Here is a 24,292-nt window from a genome sequence, read left to right on the forward strand (position 1 = left end):
ATCACATTCACCAAGCATATTCAAGAATATTCTGTGCTCACTGGCACCCCTAGTGGAAGGTCATTCAAAGAATAAACTCCACTTAACTGAGCATGCTCAGCTACCAGGGTTATATAAGCCTTCTCTACTGAGCATGCCCAGCCACGGGCTTTGCATAAGCCAGCCTCCTGAAGTCTCAATTTCCCCATGTTGGTGTGAAAAATAGGTCTAATTAGCAACAGTAACTTTACTCTAGAGGAGGACCTAGAGGAGGTGCCCAAGATCTTGAGGAGTGGCTTGAAACGCATAGTTGTGTCCTGTAACCCAAGCCCGTGGAAACTGAGCACCCCCTATCTCACAACCTACATCTTTCTGTCCAGTCTGGAGCTTCACATGCTTTTGTTTAAAACCATCTTTCCAACTTCTGTGTAATCATTTTTGTAATATGGGTTAATCATCTCACAAAAGGATGTACTACAGTTGATTCAACCTTTGACATGTGATTAGACATTTAGAGAAATTAAAAATGTTTTCTATTACAAATGCAATGTAATTATTAATATATTTGTGCATGGAGCTTAGTCTGTATATAAGATTACTACTGCAGGCAAAATTTATAAGATCAAGTATTTTTAACTCCAGGGTAACCACTAAAAATGTTAAAAAAACAAAAAACAAAAAAAACTAAGTCAATAGAGGAGACAAAAGGAAATCATATAAAATGCTCAAACATAGAGAAGACAAAAATGAAGCAAACAAGAAACAAAGAACTAATGGAGCAAACATAAAACAGCTAGCAAGATGGGATTAATCCAGCCACAAAATAGAGACTTTCAATGTGAATGGTGTGAATAAATACATTAAATAAAAGACAGAGATGGTCACATTAGGCTGAAAAAAAAAAAGCCAAACCTATGTTTATGTCATTTACAAGAAACTCACTTATAACACCAAGATCAGGGGTTCAGATCCCCATACCAGCCAGCTGCCAAACAGAACAAAACAAAAACAGTAAAAGAATGAAGAAAGATAGACCATGCAAATACTAAACAGAACAAAACTAAAGTAACTATATCAATTTCAAGCAAAGTAGACTTCAGAATAAGGAAGATTTATCAGGGAAGAAGATGTATATTATGTAATAATAAAAAGGTGAATTCTACAAGAAAACAAAACAATCCTAGGCATATGTGTACCAAATAACCAAACTTAAAAGCACAAGGCAAAAACTGGTAGTTCTGAAAGGAGATGTAGAGAAATTTACAATTATAGTTGGAAACTTCAACACTCTCAGTGTTTGATACAAGACATAAGCAAAATCAGCAAGGATATACATCACCTTGTAAATGTAGAAAACCCCTCACACTCATGTATACACTATAGAACTAACTTTGTTTTCTCTTTATAGCTCAGCCTTAATGACCCACTAAGATTGTATCAAAAGCAGACATCCTGTCTTGCCAGATACATCCTGATACATCTCTCAAAGCATCCTGTCTCACAAAGCAGGAAGCAGCTGTCCATCACACTTGAAGACATCCTACATCCTGTATATATCTCTCAAAGCATCCTGTCTCACCTGATACACTTACCTATGTAAACCCCAGCCTCAGTCAATTGGAAAGGCAATTGGACTTTACCCTCTGTCTCCTGGTTGACATCTTCCAAAATAAAAAGTCTTTCCTTTAAGTTCTGTCTGGCAGGTGTGATTGATGATCCTATGGCAGTGAGCTCTCAGACCCACTGTTCACGTTTACCAACCCAAACAACATCATCAGCCAACTTGACATAACTGACTTGAACAGAATACTCCACTATATGCAGAATATGCATTATGCATTATGTTTAAGTGCATATGGAACATTCACCAAGATAGATCACATTTTGGGTCATAAAACAAAGCTCAACAAATTTAAAGGAATAGAAATTATATAAATATGAATGAAATTAAACTAAAAACCAATACTACCAAAAAATAGCTAGAAAATCCATGAACATTTGCAATTAAAAAGTAAAGTACACTTTTAAATAATCCATGGGTCAGAAAAGAAGACTCAAGGGAATTTTTTTTTAAAACTTTGAACTTAATGAAAACAAATCACAAATGCAGAATTCTGTGCAATGCAGCTAAAGCAATACTTAGCAAGAAATGTATAGCCTTAAATGCTTCTATTAGAAAAGAAAAAAATCTAAAATAGGTAACCTAACATTCTTACCTTAAGAAACTACAGAAAGAAAAGCAAATTAAACATAAAGCAAGCAGAAGGAAGGAAATTAGAACAAAAATTAATAAAATCGGATATAGAGAAACAATAGAGAACATCAATAAAAGCAGGAGCTGGTTACTTAACTTCATTAATAAATTTGTTAAACTTCAAGGAAGGCTGATCCAGGAAAAACGAGAGACAAAAGAGAAGGAACAAAATACCAGTATCAGGAATGAGTGAGGATATATCACTACTGAACTCACAGACAATGAAGGGAAAACAGGAACCAACACCAACAGCCTCATGCTACGAATGTGAAAGTATAGATGGAAAAACCCAATTCCTCTTAAACTGAAAATTACCAAAACTCGCTGAAAAGAAATAGGTCACTGGGAGTACATATCTGTATTTCTATTTCATTTATTGCTGGTGTGAGTTTGAATTATGCAGTGAAGGAAGTGCTTTTTACAAGGGTATAGGGAAAATACAGCCAAAAAGTCAAGTTAAGAAACAAGGGGAACAGAGTCAAACAGGATATCTGTGGTTATGCACCTGGGCCCCGGCCCGAGGCAAAGGGCGGATAGTTCCCAGAAATAGACAAGTCAGTTAAAGTTTCAAGAGTGCCCCTCAGCTGTTTCAAGGACTCCCACTTGACCGAAGTTCACCCCTGGCTTGATTCAAACTAACCAATTAAACTCGCTTCTCGCTTCTGTACCCGCGCTTTTTGCTATAAAAAGGACCCAGGAGCTCTACTCGGCGCGCCAGTCTTTCGAAAGACTGAGTCGCCCGGGTACCTGTGTGTTCAATAAACCTCTTGTTTTTGCATCCGAAGCCGTGGTCTCGCTGTTCCTTGGGAGGGTCTCCAAACCAATTGACCGCCTGCTCCTAGGGGTCTTTCATTTGGGGGCTCGTCCGGGATTTGAGACCCCCACCCAGGGACCACCGACCCACCAACGGGAGGTAAGCTGGCCAGCAGTCGTTCTGTGTCTCGTTTCTGTGTCTCGTTTCTGTGTCTAATCCTGTGACTCTGACTGTCTTTCTGAGTGCGCGCATTTTGGTTTCAGTTTGTTCCGGGTTAGTCGCTCTGGGAGCGAAGTGCGGGTAGCGAACAGACGTGTTCGGGGGCTCGCCACCCGGCAATCCTGGGAGACGTCCCAGGATCAGGGGAGGACCAGGGACGCCTGGTGGACCCCTTGGCAGAGGATTATTGTGTTTTGGTCTCACCGCGTCTCGGGAGGCGCGCTCTGCCATCGGACTCTTTCTTCTATTTCTACGGCACTCGGTCTCGTCGCCGTTTCTGGTTTCTTTTTGTCTTAGTTGTGATAGGTCTTTGCGTCGTCGTTCCCCTATTGGAAATTTTCGAGATGGGGCAAGGTGCCCTTACGCCCCTCTCCCTTACTCTAGATCATTGGAAAGATGTCAAAGCCAGGGCTCACAATCTGTCCATGGAGATCAAAAAAGGAAAATGGCAGACTTTCTGTTCGTCTGAGTGGCCCACATTCGGCGTAGGTTGGCCGCCAGAGGGAACCTTTGATCTTACTGTCATTTTTGCAGTTAAAAAGATTGTTTTTCAGGAGACCGGAGGACACCCGGACCAGGTTGCCTATGTCGTGGTATGGCAAGACCTCGCCCAGAATCCCCCTCCCTGGGTGCCACCCTCCAGCAAAGTCGCTGTTGTTTCGGGATCAGAAAATACTCAAAGGCCACCTACAAGGAAGCCTTCCGCCCCTCCCCAACCCCCCGTCCTCCCGACACCAGATGACCTATTTTCTCTCTCTGAAACCCCACCTTACCCGGCGGCTCCGCTGCCCCCTCTGGCCCCTCAGGGAAACAGATCGGCACCAGGCCGAGCGCCCGGTGATCCTAGCCCTGAGGGACCGGCTGCGGGGACTAGGAGCCGCCAACCTCGCAGTCCGAGAGACGGCTCCGGTCCTGACTCCACCGTAGCTTTGCCCCTCCGAGCCATAGGGCCCCCAGCTGAGCCTAATGGCTTGGTCCCTCTACAGTATTGGCCTTTTTCCTCAGCAGATCTTTATAATTGGAAATCTAACCATCCTTCTTTTTCTGAAAAACCAGCAGGACTCACGGGACTTCTTGAGTCCCTTATGTTCTCTCACCAGCCCACTTGGGACGATTGCCAACAGCTACTCCAGATCCTCTTCACCACTGAAGAGCGAGAAAGGATTCTTCTGGAGGCCCGCAAGAACGTTCTCGGGGACAACGGGGCCCCTACACAACTCGAGAACCTCATTAATGAGGCCTTCCCCCTCAATCGACCTCAATGGGATTACAACACGGCCGAAGGTAGGGAGCGTCTTCTGGTCTACCGCCGGACTCTAGTGGCAGGTCTCAAAGGGGCAGCCCGGCGCCCCACCAATTTGGCTAAGGTAAGAGAGGTCTTGCAGGGACCGGTAGAACCCCCCTCGGTTTTCTTGGAACGCCTGATGGAGGCATATAGGAGATACACTCCGTTTGACCCCTCTTCTGAGGGACAGCAGGCGGCAGTTGCAATGGCCTTCATCGGACAGGCAGCCCCAGATATCAAGAAAAAGTTGCAGAGGCTAGAGGGGCTCCAAGATTATTCCTTACAAGATTTAGTGAGAGAGGCAGAAAAGGTGTACCACAAGAGAGAGAGAGAAGAGGAAAAACAAGAAAGAGAAAAAAGAGAGACAGAAGAGAGAGAGAGACGGCGCGATAGGCGCCAAAAAAAAAAAAAAAAACTTGACTAGGATTTTGGCCGCAGTGGTAGGTGAAAGAGGGTCTAGAGATAGGCAGACAGGGAACCTGAGCAACCGGGCAAAGAAAACACCTAGGGATGGAAGACCCCCTCTAGACAAAGACCAATGCGCGTACTGTAAAGAGAAGGGTCACTGGGCAAGAGAATGTCCCCGGAAAAAGAACATCAGAGAAGCCAAGGTTCTATCCCTAGATGACTAGGGGAGTCGGGGTTCGGACCCCCTCCCCGAACCTAGGGTAACACTGACTGTGGAGGGGACCCCCATTGAGTTCCTGGTCGATACCGGGGCTGAACATTCGGTATTGACCCAACCCATGGGAGAAATAGAGCCTAGACGGACAGTTGTAGAAGGAGCGACAGGAAGCAACGTCTACCCCTGGACCACAAAGAGACTTTTAAAAGTTGGATATAAACAAGTAACCCACTCCTTTCTGGTCATACCCGAGTGCCCCGCTCCTCTGTTGGGCAGGGACCTCCTAACCAAACTAAAAGCTCAAATCCAGTTTTCTACAGAGGGCCCACAAGTAACATGGGGAGATCACTCTACCATGTGCCTGGTCCTAAACCTAGAAGAAGAATACCGGCTGTATGAAAAGCCGGCCTCTCCCTCCATCGACCCATCCTGGCTCCAACTTTTTCCCACCGTATGGGCAGAAAAGACAGGTATGGGACTGGCCAATAACGTCCCACCAGTAGTAGTAGAGCTGAAATCGGGTGCCTCACCGGTGGCCGTCCGACAGTATCCAATGACTAAAGAAGCCCGGGAAGGCATCAGACCCCACATCCAAAGGTTCTTAGACCTAGGGGTCTTAGTGCCCTGCCAGTCGCCCTGGAACACCCCTCTGCTACCAGTAAAAAAGCCAGGGACCAATGACTATCGGCCAGTCCAAGACTTGAGAGAAATTAACAAAAGGGTGCAAGACATTCATCCCTCAGTCCCAAACCCATACAGCCTCCTGAGTTCCCTTCCGCCTAGTCACACTTGGTACTCAGTCTTGGATCTCAAGGATGCCTTTTTTTGCCTCAAACTACACCCCAACAGCCAGCCACTGTTCGCGTTCGAGTGGAGAGACCCAGAAAAAGGTAACGCTGGTCAGCTGACCTGGACACGGCTGCCACAGGGGTTCAAAAACTCTCCCACTCTCTTCGACGAGGCCCTCCACCGAGATTTAGCTCCTTTTAGGGCTCTCAACCCCCAGGTCACATTACTCCAATATGTGGACGACCTCCTGGTGGCGGCTCCCACATATGAAGGCTGCAAAAAAGGGACACAGAAGCTCTTGCAGGAACTGAGTAAGTTGGGGTACCGGGTATCAGCTAAAAGGGCCCAGTTATGCCAGAAGGAGGTCACCTATTTGGGGTACCTGCTCAAAGAGGGAAAAAGATGGCTGACCGCGGCCCGGAAAGCTACAGTTATGAAGATCCCCACTCCCACAACCCCCAGGCAGGTCCGCGAATTTCTGGGCACTGCCGGATTCTGCAGGCTCTGGATTCCTGGGTTTGCTTCCCTGGCTGCACCCTTGTACCCTCTGACAAGGGAAAACATTCCTTTTACCTGGACTGAAAAGCATCAAAAGGCTTTCGACCACATAAAAGAAGCCTTGCTGTCTGCCCCCGCTTTGGCTCTCCCAGACCTCACCAAACCGTTTACTCTATACGTAGATGAAAGAGCCGGTGTGGCCCGAGGAGTGCTTACTCAGACCCTAGGACCATGGCGACGGCCAGTAGCTTATCTATCAAAAAAACTGGATCCAGTGGCCAGTGGGTGGCCAACCTGCCTAAAAGCGGTTGCTGCAGTGGCACTCCTCCTCAAAGACGCTGATAAGTTAACCTTGGGGCAAAATGTGACTGTGATTGCTTCCCACAGCCTCGAAAGTATTGTGCGGCAGCCCCCCAATCGGTGGATGACCAATGCCAGAATGACTCATTACCAGAGTTTGCTGCTAAACGAAAGGATATCTTTCGCGCCCCCTGCTGTCCTGAACCCAGCTACCCTACTACCAGTCGAGTCAGAATCCACCCCAGTACACCAATGCTCAGAAATCCTTGCTGAAGAAGCTGGGACTCGACGGGACCTGAAGGACCAGCCATTGCCCGGAGTGCCTGCCTGGTATACAGACGGTAGCAGCTTCATTGTGGAAGGTAAGCGGAGAGCAGGGGCCGCCATCGTAGATGGCAAACGGACGGTATGGGCAAGCAGCCTGCCAGAAGGGACATCAGCCCAGAAGGCCGAGCTAATCGCCTTGACGCAGGCATTACGCCTAGCCGAAGGAAAAAACATCAACATCTACACGGACAGCAGGTCGCCATTATCCACTGCCCGGGCCACCAGAGAGGAAATAACCCTGTGGCGGCCGGGAACCGGAGGGCCGACGAGGCTGCAAAACAAGCCGCCCTGTCGGTCAGGGTGCTAGCAGAAACTATAAAGCTTCAAGAGCCAATCGAGCCTGCTCAAGCTAGGACCAAGCCAAGAGAGCTCACTCCTGACCAGGGAAAAGAATTCATTTAGCGGTTACATCAGCTAACACACTTAGGACCAGAAAAGCTCCTTCAACTAACGAGCCGCACCAGCCTCTCCATCCCGAATCTCCGGTCCACCGTTCAAGAAGTCGCCAATCGGTGTCCGGCTTGTGCCATGACTAATGCGACTACCACCTACCGAGAGACCGGAAAAAGACAACGGGGAGATCGACCCGGCGTATACTGGGAAGTAGACTTTACAGAGGTAAAGCCTGGCCGGTATGGGAACAGGTATCTGCTAGTATTTGTAGATACTTTCTCTGGATGGGTAGAAGCTTTCCCTACCAAAACTGAAACGGCCCTGACTGTATGTAAAAAGATACTAGAAGAAATCCTGCCCCGTTTCGGGATCCCTAAGGTGATCGGGTCAGATAATGGCCCAGCCTTTGTTGCTCAGGTAAGCCAGGGACTGGCCACACAACTGGGAATAAATTGGAAATTACATTGTGCGTATAGGCCCCAGAGCTCAGGTCAAGTAGAGAGAATGAATAGAACCATCAAAGAGACCTTAACTAAATTGGCCTTAGAGACCGGTGGAAAAGACTGGGTGGCCCTCCTTCCCTTAGCGCTGTTCAGAGCCAGGAATACCCCTGGCCAGCTTGGTCTGACCCCTTATGAAATCCTCCACGGGGGACCCCCCCCCATACTTGAGTTGGGAGGAACACTGGGTCCCGATGATAACTTTCTTCCTGTCTTATTTACTCACTTAAAGGCTTTAGAAGTTGTAAAAACCCAGATCTGGGACCAGATCAAGGAGGTATACGAGCCAGGTGCCGTGGCCATCCCTCATCCGTTCCAGGTCGGAGACCAAGTGCTGGTCAGACGCCATCGACCCAGCAACCTTGAGCCTCGGTGGAAAGGCCCGTATCTGGTATTGCTGACCACCCCGACCGCAGTAAAAGTTGATGGCATTGCAGCCTGGGTACATGCTTCTCACCTCAAGCCTGCGCCACCCTCCGTACCAGATGAATCCTGGGAGCTGGAGAGGACTGATAATCCTCTTAAGTTGCGCATTCGGCGGCGGCGGAGCAAGCCTACCAAGTAATAACCCTAACCAGCCCAACACCCTCACCTGGCAGGTACTGTCCCAAACTGGAAAGGTTGTCTGGTTCAAGACAGAAGTCCACCCCCTTTGGACTTGGTGGCCCTCCCTTACCCCTGATATATGTGCCCTGGCGGCGGGTCTCGAGGCTTGGGATATTCCAGAAATTGATGCACCGGCCTCTAAAAGAGTCAGGCCTCCTGACTCAAACTATGAAAATGCTTATAACCAGATCAAATAACTCCCCTTGGTTGACCACCCTACTGTCAACCATCGCCGGGCCCCTATTACTCCTCCTTCTGTTGTTCACCCTTGGGCCCTACGTCATCAATAGACTAGTCCAATTCATCAATGATAGGGTAAGTGCAGTTAAGATTCTGGTCCTTAGGCAAAAATACCAAACCTTAAATGGCGAAGATAACTTTTAATTCCGCTCTAAGATTAGAGCGATCCACAAGAGAAATGGGGGAATGAAGGAAGTGCTTTTTACAAGGGTATAGGGAAAATACAGCCAAAAAGTCAAGTTAAGAAACAAGGGGAACAGAGTCAAACAGGATATCTGTGGTTATGCACCTGGGCCCCGGCCCGAGGCAAAGGGCGGATAGTTCCCAGAAATAGACAAGTCAGTTAAAGTTTCAAGAGTGCCCCTCAGCTGTTTCAAGGACTCCCACTTGACCGAAGTTCACCCCTGGCTTGATTCAAACTAACCAATTAAACTCGCTTCTCGCTTCTGTACCCGCGCTTTTTGCTATAAAAAGGACCCAGGAGCTCTACTCGGCGCGCCAGTCTTTCGAAAGACTGAGTCGCCCGGGTACCTGTGTGTTCAATAAACCTCTTGTTTTTGCATCCGAAGCCGTGGTCTCGCTGTTCCTTGGGAGGGTCTCCCTGAACTGACTGACTACCCACTGCGGGAGTCTTTCAGCAGCTGTTTGGGAAAGTCATCTGGGAGTTTCATATAAGAGCAAACACCTGCTTACAGTATGACCCAACACTCTCTCTTATGATATTTACTCAGGAGGAATGAAAAGTTATATCACACAAAAACCTGCACACAAAAGTTTATAGCAGCTTTATTCATAATTGCTAAAATAGATATATGAATGAAAAAGATATGCACATTCATACAATGGAATGCTGCTAGCAATCAAAATACAGAACTGTTGATTTGTGCAATGACATAGATGAATCTGAACTGCATTTTGCTAACTGCAAGAAGCCAGATCTAAAAGGTTACACGCCATATAATTCAATTTATCCGGCCTTCTGGCAAGTGCTGTAGGGACAGAAAGCAGACGAGTATTTGTCAGGTGTTGGGTGAGGTGGGGGAGGCCTGTTATAAAGAGGCTGCTAGGGCATTTTGGTGATGGAACTTTTTCATTTGTTACTTGCATTAGTTGAGACATGACTACAGTTTTGTCAAAACCCATAAACTCTATGCCATAAAGATTTGACTTAACTATATGCAAATCTTTAAAAAGTCAACCAGAATATCAGGGGTACCAAGGTGTGTGACACAACTACACTAAATGGGTGCAGGAAAGGAAACTGACCTAAGTAACTCTTGGGTTGTGGTGTTTGGCAACACAGTCACTGTAAAGGTTAAAGACAAAAAGAACTTCATTCGAACATTTTCCTCTAGGTGATAAATTTGTTTCTCACTGGGGTATTTGTTAGCAATTCTGAAACAAATTTGCATGTAGACTAGAGTTGAACACATTAGTAAATATATTGTAGATAATGAGAGCTATGCTTCTCACTATCAGACCAAGCAGTTACAAATGAGCATGAGGGAATCTAGAATGAAGCTGTGCTGCCACGCTGGAGTCAGGTTTATCAGTATGAACCCACAGACACACACACACACACACACACACACACACACACACACACAGATTTATATATAGGAATAAGTGTAAGTGTGTGTGTACACGTGGGTTAGTATCCACACACATATTTCTTAGCTCTGTCTGCTGTGAGAGCCCAAATGCATTGACCCCTCAGTAGCAACAAGCACACCTAGAGCCCCACACGTGATTTCTAATGCCCTTCTCCATTCATTCTCCAGTAAAAGAAACCAGGGCCCCTTAGAGCAATGGCTGGTTCCAGAGCTAAGAGAAAATACAGGTGAATCTGAAGGACCATGTGCCACCAGAAAGTGAGGAAGTGCTCAAAGAAACAAACAGGGCATGTCAAAAGGACACGTGAGTCAACTGAAAGATTTCCCCAAGGCCAAAGCTGGAACAACTTAAACAACTACATAAATAGCGATAGTGTTGAATTAAAACCCCCCAAATAAAATTAATAGCCATGAGTCCACACTGGCATAAGAAAGATTAAAGAGATAAATGGAATTAAAAAAGAAAGAAAGAATGAGAGACAGACAGAGGGAGAGAAGGGAATAGATAAATCTTCCTTACAGAAGAATTCCAATTAATAAACTTACTAGGAGTGAGGGAAATAGGAATTACCATTAAAACATCAAAGTAATAACGGCGGCAAACAAGATCTGCTGATACTGCTAAAATGAGTGGGTGGGTGGGACTTTAAGGAGAAACAGGATATTTGTAAAACCTCAGAATATCCTTTCCAAAATATTTATTACTTATGGTTGTCTTAATATGTTAAGAATTTAACAAATGCTTTGAAACTCCCCCATTCTCCTAGGAGGTGGGACTAACTCTTCACCCGTTGAGTGGGGCTGGACTTAGGGGCTCTAATAAGCAGAGCACAGAAAGGGGACAACAGTCATGGGACGGGACAGAGCCCACCTCTGCCAGCTCATCCAGGTGAACATCATGGTAACAACTTGTGTTGACATCATGTCTCCCAAACTGACGTGATGAGAAGGGCACACCATTTCTGCAGTCCTCCTGCCCAAATCCATAGTTGCAGTCTAATCATGGGAAAATGCCAGACAAACCCAAACCGGGAGCATTCTACAACATACTCTACCAGTACTCTTCAACAGCACCACGATCATGAAAGATGAGGACAGATGAAGAATCCATCGCATACCAGAGGGAACTAAGGAGACTTGGAAATTAGGCCTGGCTTAGATCCTGGGACAGAGAAAGGGCACAAGTGGAAAAATTGGTGAAATCAGAATAAAGTCGGCAGTTCTATGACTACTGTTGTACCAGTATTAATTTCTCAGTTTTGATAACTATTCTATGGTAACCTGAAATGTTGATATTAGAGGAAGCAACTCTTGTAAATCTAAAACTATTTCAAAACAAAAAGATTTTAAATAGAGCCGTGATGAACATGGAAGTACAAGTATCCCTTCGACATGATGATTTCCATTCCTTTAGGCGTACAGCCAGTAGTGGGATCGTATGGATCATATGGCAGTTCTACCTGTAATTGTGTGAGAAAACCCCATGCTGTTTTCTATAATGGCTATACCAATCTACAGTCCCACCAACTAAGATATGGAACCAACATAAATGTCCATTGGCAGGCTCCTGGATAAAGAAAATGTGGTATGTAAACACAATGGAATACTACTCAGCCATAAAAAAGAAGGAAATTCTGCCATTCACCGCAACGTGGATGAGCTTGGAGAAAAGTATGTCAAGTAAAATAAGCCAGGAACAGAAAGAGAAATACTGCATGTTCTCACTTCTAAGTCAGAGCTAAACGAGAGAGAGAGAGAGAGAGAGAGAGAGAGAAAGAAGCTGCAATCATAATAATACATTGAACTTTCAAAAGGAGAGAAGAGACCTGTGGTTACTAGAGGTGGGAAGAGAGAAGGAGGGGGGTAAACAAGAAATTGGTTAAGGGCCACAAAGAATGATCATATTTTGTAATGATGAATATACTAATTATCTTGATTTGATCATCACATATTGTACACAGGCATTCAACTCTGTACCCCAAAATATGTATTATGAATTATGTTTCCATTTTAAAATATTGTAAAAAAAAGTAATATGAATGAATCTTTTTGCTAACAATGAATTGAGCTATAAGACAGAAATATTAAGTATTTATGCAATCCATTAATGAATTGGTATTTGTGACCACGATTAGTTCTCATGAAATGTGTCCACGTTTAAAAAATAAATAAAATAAAAAATATTAAAGTATTTTGTAAATTTTACAGTTGAGATGAGGAAAACATTGCTCTTGAAATTTTTACATATTCAAAGAATTTTCATATGTTTGCTATTGTATTTCTACCCTTGTGAAATTTCTGCTCCTACCAGCGTTTTCCTGTGTGTCCAGCTGCATACTTGTGATTGAGATGAGGTTGTGTTAAGGATGAGAGAACACAGACTCTTGAATGAGAAAACCCAAGTCCTAGCTCTATCACTGATACGACTGTATGATCTTGGGCAGAGTACTTAATTATTCAGGCTGTTACCTAATCTGTTAAGTGAAAGAAGCCATTTCTACTGCATCAGACAATTATGGAGACCAAACTGAAATTCCGTCCATTTTTAATATTAGAATGTCTGAAAATTATATTTGTATTAAACATTTTAAAATTTATATAAAATTTATATTTTACTTATATTTTAATTTAAAGTTATATTAAAATATATACAATTTACATTAAAATATATGAAAAGTATAATGTAAAGCCCAGTGATAATTACACAAATCATAGAATCTGGAAATACATGCTGTAGGATACAAGTCTGACTTACAGCATCAGGAACAGTGTTTTCTAACTACACTACTCTGAAGCTCGGTGGTCTGCGATGGCCACCAAGAGCTACCAGGGCACAATAGATCCCACTTTGGAATATTCCAATGTGCATTGGCATGTTAATTGCTCTGAGAATTCTACTGCAGTCAAGGCTAGTTAGTATTACTCAATCCAGCATTATCTAAACTTCTTTGACTAGAATACATCTTTAGCAGATCCTGGCCCTACAGTTCCCAAGACCTGGTCAGTGTACAAGACAGAAGAGTGACTCCGTACCTGCCTGTGGGGGAAGTGGGCATGTGTTTCTTGGAAGTGGAGGTTACTTAATTACTTTAGCAGAAGTTAAGTTTGGTAAAAATCATAGAGGTAGAAGTCACATCTGGACTGGCAAGCACGTCAGATGTCAACTCATGACCTTAGAGGGAGGACACCTATTAGAACATACAATGGGCAAAACCACAATAATTCAGCATAAATTCCTTGGCACTGCCAAGGCCTACATATATTATAATTCCTAGCAATGCCTGGTCTCCCCTGCCTTACCTAATATTCTCTTGGACATATTATTTTTTAGAGTTTAACCATATAGATTTCTTCTTTCTCTCAAATGCAAGTCACTCCTCCCATGTTATTCCTCCCAGTAGATTCATAAGCAAAATCTATTTTTATTTTTATAGGTTTGTTTGTGTCTGAAGTATTGGATAGTTCCTGGAAAAGAAATAAATTCTGGTTGTTTTCAAATCTATGAACTTTCCTGTAGATGTTCCCTGGAGCACTAAGGCTTTTTTTATGTTCTTTAAAAAAAAAAAAAAAAAAAAGGCCTAAGTTTCAGTTGCTTACGTGAGCCAGGCAATGTGGCATTTTAAAGATGCATGTTGTTTTGGGGAAAATGTAGACTGGCTAACACTGAAGGTACATCGACTGGCTGTGCATGGATATTTAGGAAACTGACCATTGGAGCTTTCTATGAAGCAACAAACTAGATCCAATATTTATTATATCAGAAGGAACAAATTTTGGGAGAGAATACAAATTCACTTTTCATTTCCCAGTGATTTGAAGGAGAGAATTGAAAATCATTTCTAATTAGTATTTTACTCATACCACATTTTTTCATGACTTGTGTCTGAATCCTCCTTTTTGGGGGTGGGGGGGTTGAGCCATGTACAAACCGAAAAGTGAACAGTCGTCCAAAAAACACACCTCTGTGGCTGCTCGTGTCCAGTGTGGTGCAGGAGGCTTCAGTGGGCCGAGCAGAGACCCTTGCCCTGGGATGAGCAGGCTTCATGGTGTGCTAGTGGGAGTTTGTGATTAGGGTAGAGAGTCTGGGTTTAAGTCAGGACTCTGTACCCCCACGGGTGGGACCTGCTGCCATTTACTAAGCTCTGAGCCTGAGCTTTCACATCTGTAAAATGGGAATGACTGCCATACCTCACTGGATCGTTGTGGGGGTTGGGAGGAAAATGAAGTATATGGTAAACTGCAAAGGCTCTGACATGTACCAAAAACCTTGAAAATTATCCTCGTTTTTGAAGAGCAATCACTTTTCATAACTATCTCTGCCTTGTTTGAGGTACATTTGGAAGGAACTGGGCCAGCTCTGTAGCCTGGAGTTTGGGGAGGGGGTTCCCAGGGAGGGTCATGGTTCACTGGGAGTTGCTGGGTGGGGAACTGTCAAGTAACCAGAGTGGGGGGCCCGCCACCTTGGAAGCTGAGAAAGGCTGAGCTTCAAGGTCCAGAGAAGAGGTGTCTGGTCTCCAAAAGTCCCACTCAGAAGTTTCTCCAAGGGTGGCAGGGGCCGTAGAAGTGCTGGATGTTGAACATTGGGGAGAGAATGGGAGAGAGCAGGACAATCAACGGCAGATTTATAGAGCGGCTCATGAGGCTTCTGAAGAATGGCCCTTACCGTAGCCTCCCTCCATGACCCTGGAAAGGGTCCTACTAATGGATTCACAGATTTACATATTTGTTGATATTGCAAAATTTTCAAATATCATCTATTTTAGCTTCATTTGGTTAGGGACACTGTCTCTTTCACCCTCAGGCCCTCCCGCACACTTCGGTAGAGTCAGCAGCATTGGTAGGACTGTGGGCACTGGGGAGTTAAAGTGGGGGATACATATACACTGGGTTTAGTGGAAAGGATTTGCGTGGTTCTCAGTCATTTCCTCTTACAATTGGGTTGCCTCTAGCTTTCCTAGAGTAAGAGTGGCTTTTCAGAATCAAACTAACCTCCTCCGGGTCTCTCTCTATGTGTCTGGACCCAAAGATCGAGGCCAGAAGTCACACGGTGACAAGAGCATTTCCTAAGGTGCCTCACGCTTGACATCTGTGCCAGGTGGAGGAGAAAGGAGATGCAAGATGTTCAGAGCAGAGGTAGCTGGGTAAACATTAAGAAGAGAGCTCTACATGCAAGCTTTAGATTCTGGACGTGAGACACAAGAAGCTTTGGGGTCATTTGAAAAGAAGTCCCCCCATCTTGAGAAGAGACTCAACTACACAGTTAACACACACTTCTTATTTCCTTTGTAATGGAAGTCTCATGTTTCTCTATTTTAGTGCCCAAATCTGCAGTATCACCACCACAAGGCATGCCTGTGTGTTAGGTCAATGTTTTATACGATCTAATATATCAAAACGTGCCTCAGATATCAGACACAACTTGTCTGAATGAAGTCAGTTGGGACCACAGGCAAAGATGCTTCCAAATAGCAACACAGAGAAAGCCTGAGAAGCCACAGCCCCTGAGACAAACTCCTGCACCAAGTCTGGTAAGTCGGGATATCACCTGTAAGAGCAATTTTTTAAAATAAATTTATTTTTTTATTTAATTTATCAATATACAATGTAGTTGATTTTCATGTCCCTTTATGGATTCTTCTTTTCTCCTCCCTTGCCCCGCTCCCACTGAACAACATCATATCTGTTCACTTGTCTTAACAAGTTTAAGAAATTGTTGTGAGTGTTGTGTTTTCTTCCCTGCCCCCCCATTTGTTTGTTTGTTTGTTTGTTTTTAGCTCCCACAAATAAGTGAGAACAGTGGTATTTCTCTTTCTGTGCCTGACTTATTTCACGTATTATAATTTTTTCTAAGTTCATCCATGTTGCTGCAAATGATAGTATTTCATTCCTTTTTATAGCAGACCCCAAAAGCACAGGCAACCAGAGGAAAAATAAACAAATAGGATTATATCAAACTAAAAAGCTTCTGCACAGCAAAAGAAACAATTAACAGAGTGAAAAGACAACCAACAGATGGGGAGAAAATATTTGCAAAATATACATCTGGCAAAGGATTAATATCCAGAATATACAAGAAACTCAAAACAACTTTACAGCAAAAAAACCCCAAGTAACCCAATTAAAAAATGGGCAAAGGAGCTGAATAGGCATTTCTCAAAGGGAGATATACAAATGGTCAGCAGACCCATGAAAAAATGCTCAACATCACTCAACATTCGGGAAATGCAAATCAAAACCACACTGAGTATACCATCTCACTCCAGTTAGGATGGCTAATATTCAAAAGACTGAGAATGATAAATGCCGGTGAGGTTGCAGAGAAAAAGAATCCCTCATACACTGCTGATGGGACTGCAAAATGGTGCAGCCTTTATGGAAAATGGTATGAAGGTTCCTCAAACCATTACAGACAGATCTACTATATGACCCATCTATTCCACTGTTGGGAATATACCCAGAGGAATGGAAATTATCATGCCAAAGGGATACCTGTACTCTAATATTTATTGCAGTGCTATTTACAATAGCCAAGCATTGGAACCAGCCCTGTAAGAGTAATTGGATGATACAATTATGTGTCTCAAAACAACACAGCAGTAGCAAAGTTTGGTTTAGATGTTAAGGTGTAATCTGTGATTAATTTTTATATTTTTTAAATTATTGATCCTACCAAAATTCAAATATGATTTGAAGTAAGTATTCTCACTAAAAGAAAATGAGCTGAAAGAAGTGTTTATGGCATTTGTTAGGTTTTTAAAGTTTGTTGACTTTTCTTTCCTCATTCGAAATAAACACTCTAATTTGCACACAATTTTGAATTTGCAATTTCATGTTTGTAATTGTGTGATTTTGTTTTTAAAGAGGATTCCTCAGCATTACATAAGCTTCAGGACTCATGAAACTGGGTTGGCCCAGAGGCTCTTAAAGGCAGGGGTAGGCTCCAGTCATTGAAGCAGGGCTGGATCAGTTAAAAACTGGGCCAAAGCTAAGGCCAAACATTGAGGTTGAGGAGCCTGGAGTTACAGCCCCAGTCCCTGGATGGGGCACTGCAGTGGAGGAAACCTGAAGATAGGTCAGAGAGGGACATGGCCACAACCCGGCTGTGTGAGCATGGGTAACACAGGCCTGACTGCCCTCCCAGACTGCTGTGACCTCCTCTGAGAATGCGAGGGGAAAAGAACCTGCAGGTGGGGATTTGCAGGCAGCCAGCCAGGGAGGGCACCTGCATTAGTCTGCTCGGGCTGCCTTAACAAAGCCCCACAGCTTGGGCAGCTTACACAGAAACTCACCCTCACAGCTCTGGAAGCTGGAAGTCTGAGGTCAAGGTCTGTGCAGGTTGGTTTCTCCTGAGGCCTCTTTCCTTGGCCTGACCCCTTCTCCCTGGGCTCAAGGTCCTCCCCGAGGATGGCCTGGACGTGGGGAACCCACTGGCTGAACTGATGTTCTAGCAGGAGTGCAGGCCTCAGTTCAGGCCACGTAGGAGCCGGGTGATATAGCTGCCCTGTGTTTCTGTGATAACCATTTCTCTTCTCTGTCCCTTTCTTAGCTATCGCTCGATGGTGGCTTTAATTCTGCTCTGCTTCAATCTCCTTTTGGGATGCCCTGTAGCACAGGCTCCCACGCAGGACCACGGATCTGAGGCCCAGCTTCACAAAACCCACCAGGTCCTGGGGAAATATGGACACCCAGCCTCATCAACAATCTCTTAGAAGACCACAGCCAGGTGGACTCGAGCAGTTCCCTTGCTGGACTCCAGATAAAGTCACCTGGTAAGGAGGTAGCTGGACAGGATATGTGCCAGTCAGCTCAGGTTGCCTTAACAAGTGCTACAGATAGGTGACTCAAACAGCAGATATTGCTCCCCCATAGTCCTGGAGTCTGGAAGTAAGAGGTCAAGGTGTCGGCAGGTTGCTCTCCCCTGAGGCCTCCCTCCTTGGCTTGTAGACAGCCGCCTTCTCCTTTGGTCCTCATATGGTCATCACTTTGTATATATATATCTGTGTCCTCATCTTCTCATCTTATAAGGACACCATCCTATTGGATTAGGGCCCACCCTAATGGCTTCATTTTACCTTAACTACTTGTTTAGATGCCCCATTTCCAAATACAGTCACATCCTGAGGCCCAGGGATCAGGACTTCAACATCTGAATGTTTAGGGAGACACAAATATGCCCATAACAATACCTCAGGTTAGGTGGGGAGAGGGGATATGACCCCATATGCTCCCTGCTAAAAAAGAAAACTAAGTTTGAGACTATTCATTCTGAGTGAATGTTTGATCAAATAACTACGTTTTGCTTTAAAAATGCCACTTTGGGCCAAGATGTAGTATTGGGGACCAAATTTATCCTCCTGACTGAAAGAATTAAAGAAATGGGCAAAATGCTTGAAAACAATGGTCATCAAGACATTAGATATTAGGCAGTGGAAGACAGTAACCCCCCAGATTGGAAAATCTCCAAGGGAACCCTATGATTGCCTCAGCATGCACATAGGGAAACGTCCCAGGCTGTGGGCAGGGCAGGGAGCCCAGGAGCAACCCAGTGTCTCCTGGAGGTGGGAAGATGGAGCATGGAATCAAAATGCTCGCCTGCCTACATGTGGCAAAGCAGAGTCCCAGAGAGGACAGAGCTGCACAGAGAAAGTGCCAGGGACCTGCAGAGGGAGCCCCACATCTTCAGGTGAGCACAGATCTGCACACAGGTGTGAGCAAAGTACTCGGGCCAGGTAAGAAGCAGTCCCTAAGCTCCCATGGAAGGGAGGGGAGAGTGACAACCTTTTTTTGCCCACCAGACAGACTGAAAAACCTTATAATCTACAGGATATTGGTTCCAGCACACAAAAGCATTATCAGTGGGCCAAAACTATTTCTAGTCCTAGGGCTGTTCCCACCTAACAAAGCTTTAAAGTAAGGTCTAAAAGAGTAAAACAGTTTCCAATTATCTACTACATCCCAAAACAAAGTTCAAAAATCATTACAGCAACAAAACATACCCAGCATCCAGCACCCACAAGGTAAAACTCACAATGTTTCCTATCTCACAAAAAATTAACAGATGTATAAAGAAGAAATAACTCCTGTAATGATAAAAACCAACCCAGGAATGACCAACAGATGATAAAATAGTAGACATAGACTTTAACATGGTTATTATAACTACATTCTACATATTCGAAAAGCTAGAATAAGATGGAGCATGGATAAATACAGACATGGAAGATGTAAAAGAGACAAAGTAAGACTTCTAGAGGTGAACACTAGGCTACTGGTTATGGAAAATGCTGTGGATGGCATTCACAGCAGATTAGACACTGTTGAAGGGAAGGTTAGCGAAATGGAAGACAGAGCTGTAGAAGCTACACAGAGACTCGTGTGGGTACTCAGCCTGTTTGTGGATGATAGCCACACTGAGCCAGCAGCAGACAGTGACAAGTGCATGTTTGGTGACAGACATCCTTGGATTCCAATGGCGGCTCTGTCATTCCCTGTCTGTGACCAGGGGCTCATTCCTTAACTTCTATGACCACCTCTTTCACATTTTAGAATGAAGATGATAATGCTTCCATCTTGGGAAGATTTGGACTGTGAATGCTCTTTGTAAATTGAAAATTCCTAAAAGGTGAAGGCTTTTCAGACTGAACTTGGAAGACCGTGTTGTACATGATAAAGAATATTCTGCTTGACATCACACTCAGCTACTTATGAGCTGTGTGGTGAACACAAGTCAACTTGCCTTTTTGAATCTCAATTCTCTCACCTGTTCACTTCGCTGAAAATGCTTACCTTAAAAGTCATCTCAACATTCTAATTGTAAGGCTTTTTATTTGCAGATGTTCTGCACTTTTAGGAGAGGATGGGGGTATGAGTGGAGGAGAGAAAGAGGGAGGGGAGGGCCAAGCATTATAGCCCCAGATCCAAACTAGACTAGATAAAAACAGATTTTCCTTAGTTCACCTCCAGTCATTATCTATAAATAAATACAATAAATTAACTAAAGGGAAAAGCCAAGAGTGTCATCCAGGGAGTCCCACCCCATCAGATTAATAGGATCAGTTTCCTTGTGCAAAACCCCATGACCCAAAATAAATCACGTTTGGAAAATTATTGAGAAACTGAAAGACTTTTTATTTCAGACTACTTTTTTTTAATCTTATGATTACTTAAAATATGTAAATTCCTTGACATTTATTAAAGATTGTAGGTCTTGACATCTTAATGGGTAGATCCACATGAGGATCCAGTGCTGAAGCCACCATCCTAGGGCACACTCAGTGTCCATGCTGTGCCAGGGGTGCTTAATGGAAGTTCTGGTATTTAAAACATACGAAGTTCAGTATTTCTCACATTTTACCAACATTTTTTTAAAAATTTTTTAAATTTATTTTTATTATAACATAGTTGATTGTGCATATCTGTGGGTTACACAGTTGAGTATCAATATCTATGTGCAGGTGTGATGCTCAAATCAGGCAAATAATTACACTCAACAATATACAATGTAATTGTTGTTTGTGGCCCAGATTGTAAATTTTCCATTGATTCTTTCTGTACGACAAAAAAAAATTATTTCGGATATAATTTTATTTTAAATTACATAACTCAATAGTGCTGTGGTTACCAACATAGACTCTGGGACATCCAGGGTGGGTTTGGTTCTTGACGTGAAGCTGACCAGTGTGCACTGGTGGCCCAGTGTGGCCTCCTCTAACACGGGGGAAGTAATAGTATTTATCTCATAGGCCTGCCGTGAGGATTAAATGTTTTAATATTTTTAAATTGGCTAGAGCAATACCAAGGATCTAGTAAGTCCTATATAAATGTTTGTTTTAAAGAAAGTAAACCGGAATAATTGTTCAAATGTTCTGCAGAATGACATAAACAAACATATCATGGTTATGAGACAGCTCCTCATATGTTAATTATGGAAGAAATAGTGGACAAGTTCTCCCACCCTCATTCTGAATAACCCAAGTGATTTATTCATGGGAAAGAAAGCCCCATTGAAAATAGTCCTAAAAAATAAAATGCCTAGTAATTTATTTTAAAAAGAAATGTGAAAAAGCTATCAGTACAAAAGTCGTCATGCTCCAATAGAAAGAAGTATAATATTCTTAAAGAGGAGACCACACATCATTAAAGGTCAATTCTATCTAGCTTAATCATCATATTTAATGCACTCTCGGTAACAAAAAAACCCAAGCAGCTCATTTTAAATTTCATTTAGAAAAACAAAGCTGAAAGATGTAGAATTCTGAAAAACAAGAGAGGTTATAAAGAGATACCAGGTTTACCGGGCAGTGAAACGTACTTTAAAGAAGATAATTTAAACAGATTGGCATTCACATATGAATACACCTACAAACAGAACAGAAATCTCAAAATAGAATCAGATACATAGGAACATTTGGCAGCTGGTAACACTAGGCATCTCAGATCTGTGGGGGTCCTACAGCCCCCAGCGCACAGGAAGCATGCTAGCAGGCCAGCCTCTCACACAGCCAACACCACAGCTGCAGGTGAAAGCTCCCCAAGGGCCATGCCTGCTTCAACTTCCCCACAGTGTCCCCTGAACCTCACGGGTCTGCCGAGCTTGAACATCCAAGGTGGGTGGGCGTCCCCACACAGCCTCCTCATGGCCACACCTCAGGCTCAGGGGCCACATGGCAGTCAAGTATTTGGACTTGGGGAGCTGACCCAGGGGTGACCACCCACTTCTTTATCAAAGCCCAAACCACGAGGGCAGGGAACTCTGGGTCCCCCAATCATGGGATGTAGCCCCGTGTGCGGAGGAGCTCTGGGACAGCTGAATTCCTGGTCCCATAGCTGGCCACATGCCTGGGCAGCATTCCTTCTGTGAGTGCTCAAGGTGGAGAAAATGTTTATTGTGCATTTTAAGTTCATGTCTGATGAAGAGTAGAACTTGGAGTCAGAAACCTTGAGAAAACCATTTCTCAAGCTTTCAGATGCTGTTGTAGATGTAGGTATCGGAGCCTACAATTGGCTTTCTCAGAAAAATGCCGTAATGACATCTTGGCTATGCAAAGCAAGACAGAGTCCATCCTGGAAACTGGACGACTTGAGATGATAGCATTCTAAGGATATAAGCTGTTCTGCAGAGTAATGCCACATTGGTGTTCTTTAAAAACAGAGTCTTAGCTCTGCCATTTGCTTCCCTGCAGAAACGATTGCCTTTCTAGATGTTTTCACTCTAGAAAGTCTCTCAAAAGTATTTCTCCCAAGATATATTTCAACAGGTGTGTTTTAGTCTGCTGGGGCTGCTGTAACAGAATACCACAGATCAGGTGACTTCATGCATGTTTATTTGTCACGTTTCTGGAGGCTAGAACTCTGAGATCAGGGTGCCAGCCAGCATGGCTGGGTTCTGGTGAGGCCCCACATCCTGGTTTGCACACAGCCACCTTCTCACTGTGTCTTCCCATAGCAGAAGGAGAGAGGAAGAGCTCCCTGGTCTCTCTTCCTCTTCTTATAAGACCACCACGGGGGCTCCACCTCATGATCTCATCTAATCCTAATCACCTTCCAAAGCTTCCCCACTCCAAATAGCAACACATCAGGCTGGGGTCTGGGCTTTAACATACAAATTTGGGGGGGCACAAACATTTAGTCCATAACAGCAGGCGTGTTCCGGATGTGTATACATGCCCTTGCACACAGGAGATTGGGAGCAGGGACAAGAAGGGAGGGGGTCACGGGCACCTTCTCTGTAAAACGTCCCTGAGTTTGCAAAACATCATCCACGTACTGTGAATATATTTGTGCAATTGCCTTTTGAAAATGATGTAAGAACATGCCCGGAGCGTGCAGTGGGGACTTCCTCTGAATTTGAAGGCAGGACGTGGAGCTTGGGAGCAGGTCTGAGAGGGAAAACCCCTAAACTAAGGGAGGAAATATTTTCTTTCTCTGGACTTCAAGTTTTCAGGGTCCTGTGTTTTGAGTAGGGGAACCACCCCGGGCATTTTTTCGGAAGAAGGAAAGAGGGTTTCTATTCTCCAAAGCAGGTCGAACTCTGGCTTACAAATGTTCTCTAGGAGCACATTGCGGGGCTGAAACAGATGGTTTCTCATCTCGGCTTCTCAGCTGGGATATCCCTCCTGGATCCTTACATATTGTGGCCACATGTGACCACCTGCTGTCCTGTGAAATGTGGCTAGCACTTCCCCGAAGACTCAGTAAAGGAGAGCAAGTGTCCCCTGTGCAGAGCACCACCCAGAGCACCTTTAAGATCACAAACAGGTCACAGCCAAATGTCTGAACACTCAATGCCAAATCCCCAAGTCCTAAATTTCGGATTTCAAATATCAAATCAGGAAAAATTCATCTTCATCTCTACCTCCTTTGCTTTGTTTACAGGAGGACGCTAACGGGCTCAGAATGCTGGAGACACATTTAGTTAATATAAATTCTCATTCAATTCTCAGGGCAGAAAGCGAACAGAAGAAGGTTCTTCCTCTAATGTCTGGCTCTTCAATGCTTTCGTGCCTTGAAGGGCTTGGATGGAAATGTGGAAAGTAAACAGATTTGAGATGTTTTAATTACAAGATTGTGAGTCTTCCAGTATTCAGACTTCTTAAGATGTTGCATGATCTAACTCAATAATGAAGTACTTGGTGCCTTGCATGCTGGGAGAAAGATTTTATGTTTTGTAACTTAAGGAAAGAGGAGGCATTAAATATCACTGTGCAAAGGGTTGTGCAAAATTTTAGCTTAGAAAAAGTACAAGTGCAAAAGAAAAATAAACGTGAGGAGACCTAAGAAATTTAGACTGATACAGGGTTAGACGAAGCTGTGTTCACGAAGACAGGAAAACAGTGTTGAACCGGCATATGTGAACAAAGAACTGACAACATTAAATGAATGGGTGCATTTGAAAATAGAGAGAGAGATTA

The sequence above is a fragment of the Cynocephalus volans genome, chromosome 2 (assembly GCF_027409185.1).
Source record: "Cynocephalus volans isolate mCynVol1 chromosome 2, mCynVol1.pri, whole genome shotgun sequence".
NCBI classification, from domain to species: domain Eukaryota; kingdom Metazoa; phylum Chordata; class Mammalia; order Dermoptera; family Cynocephalidae; genus Cynocephalus; species Cynocephalus volans.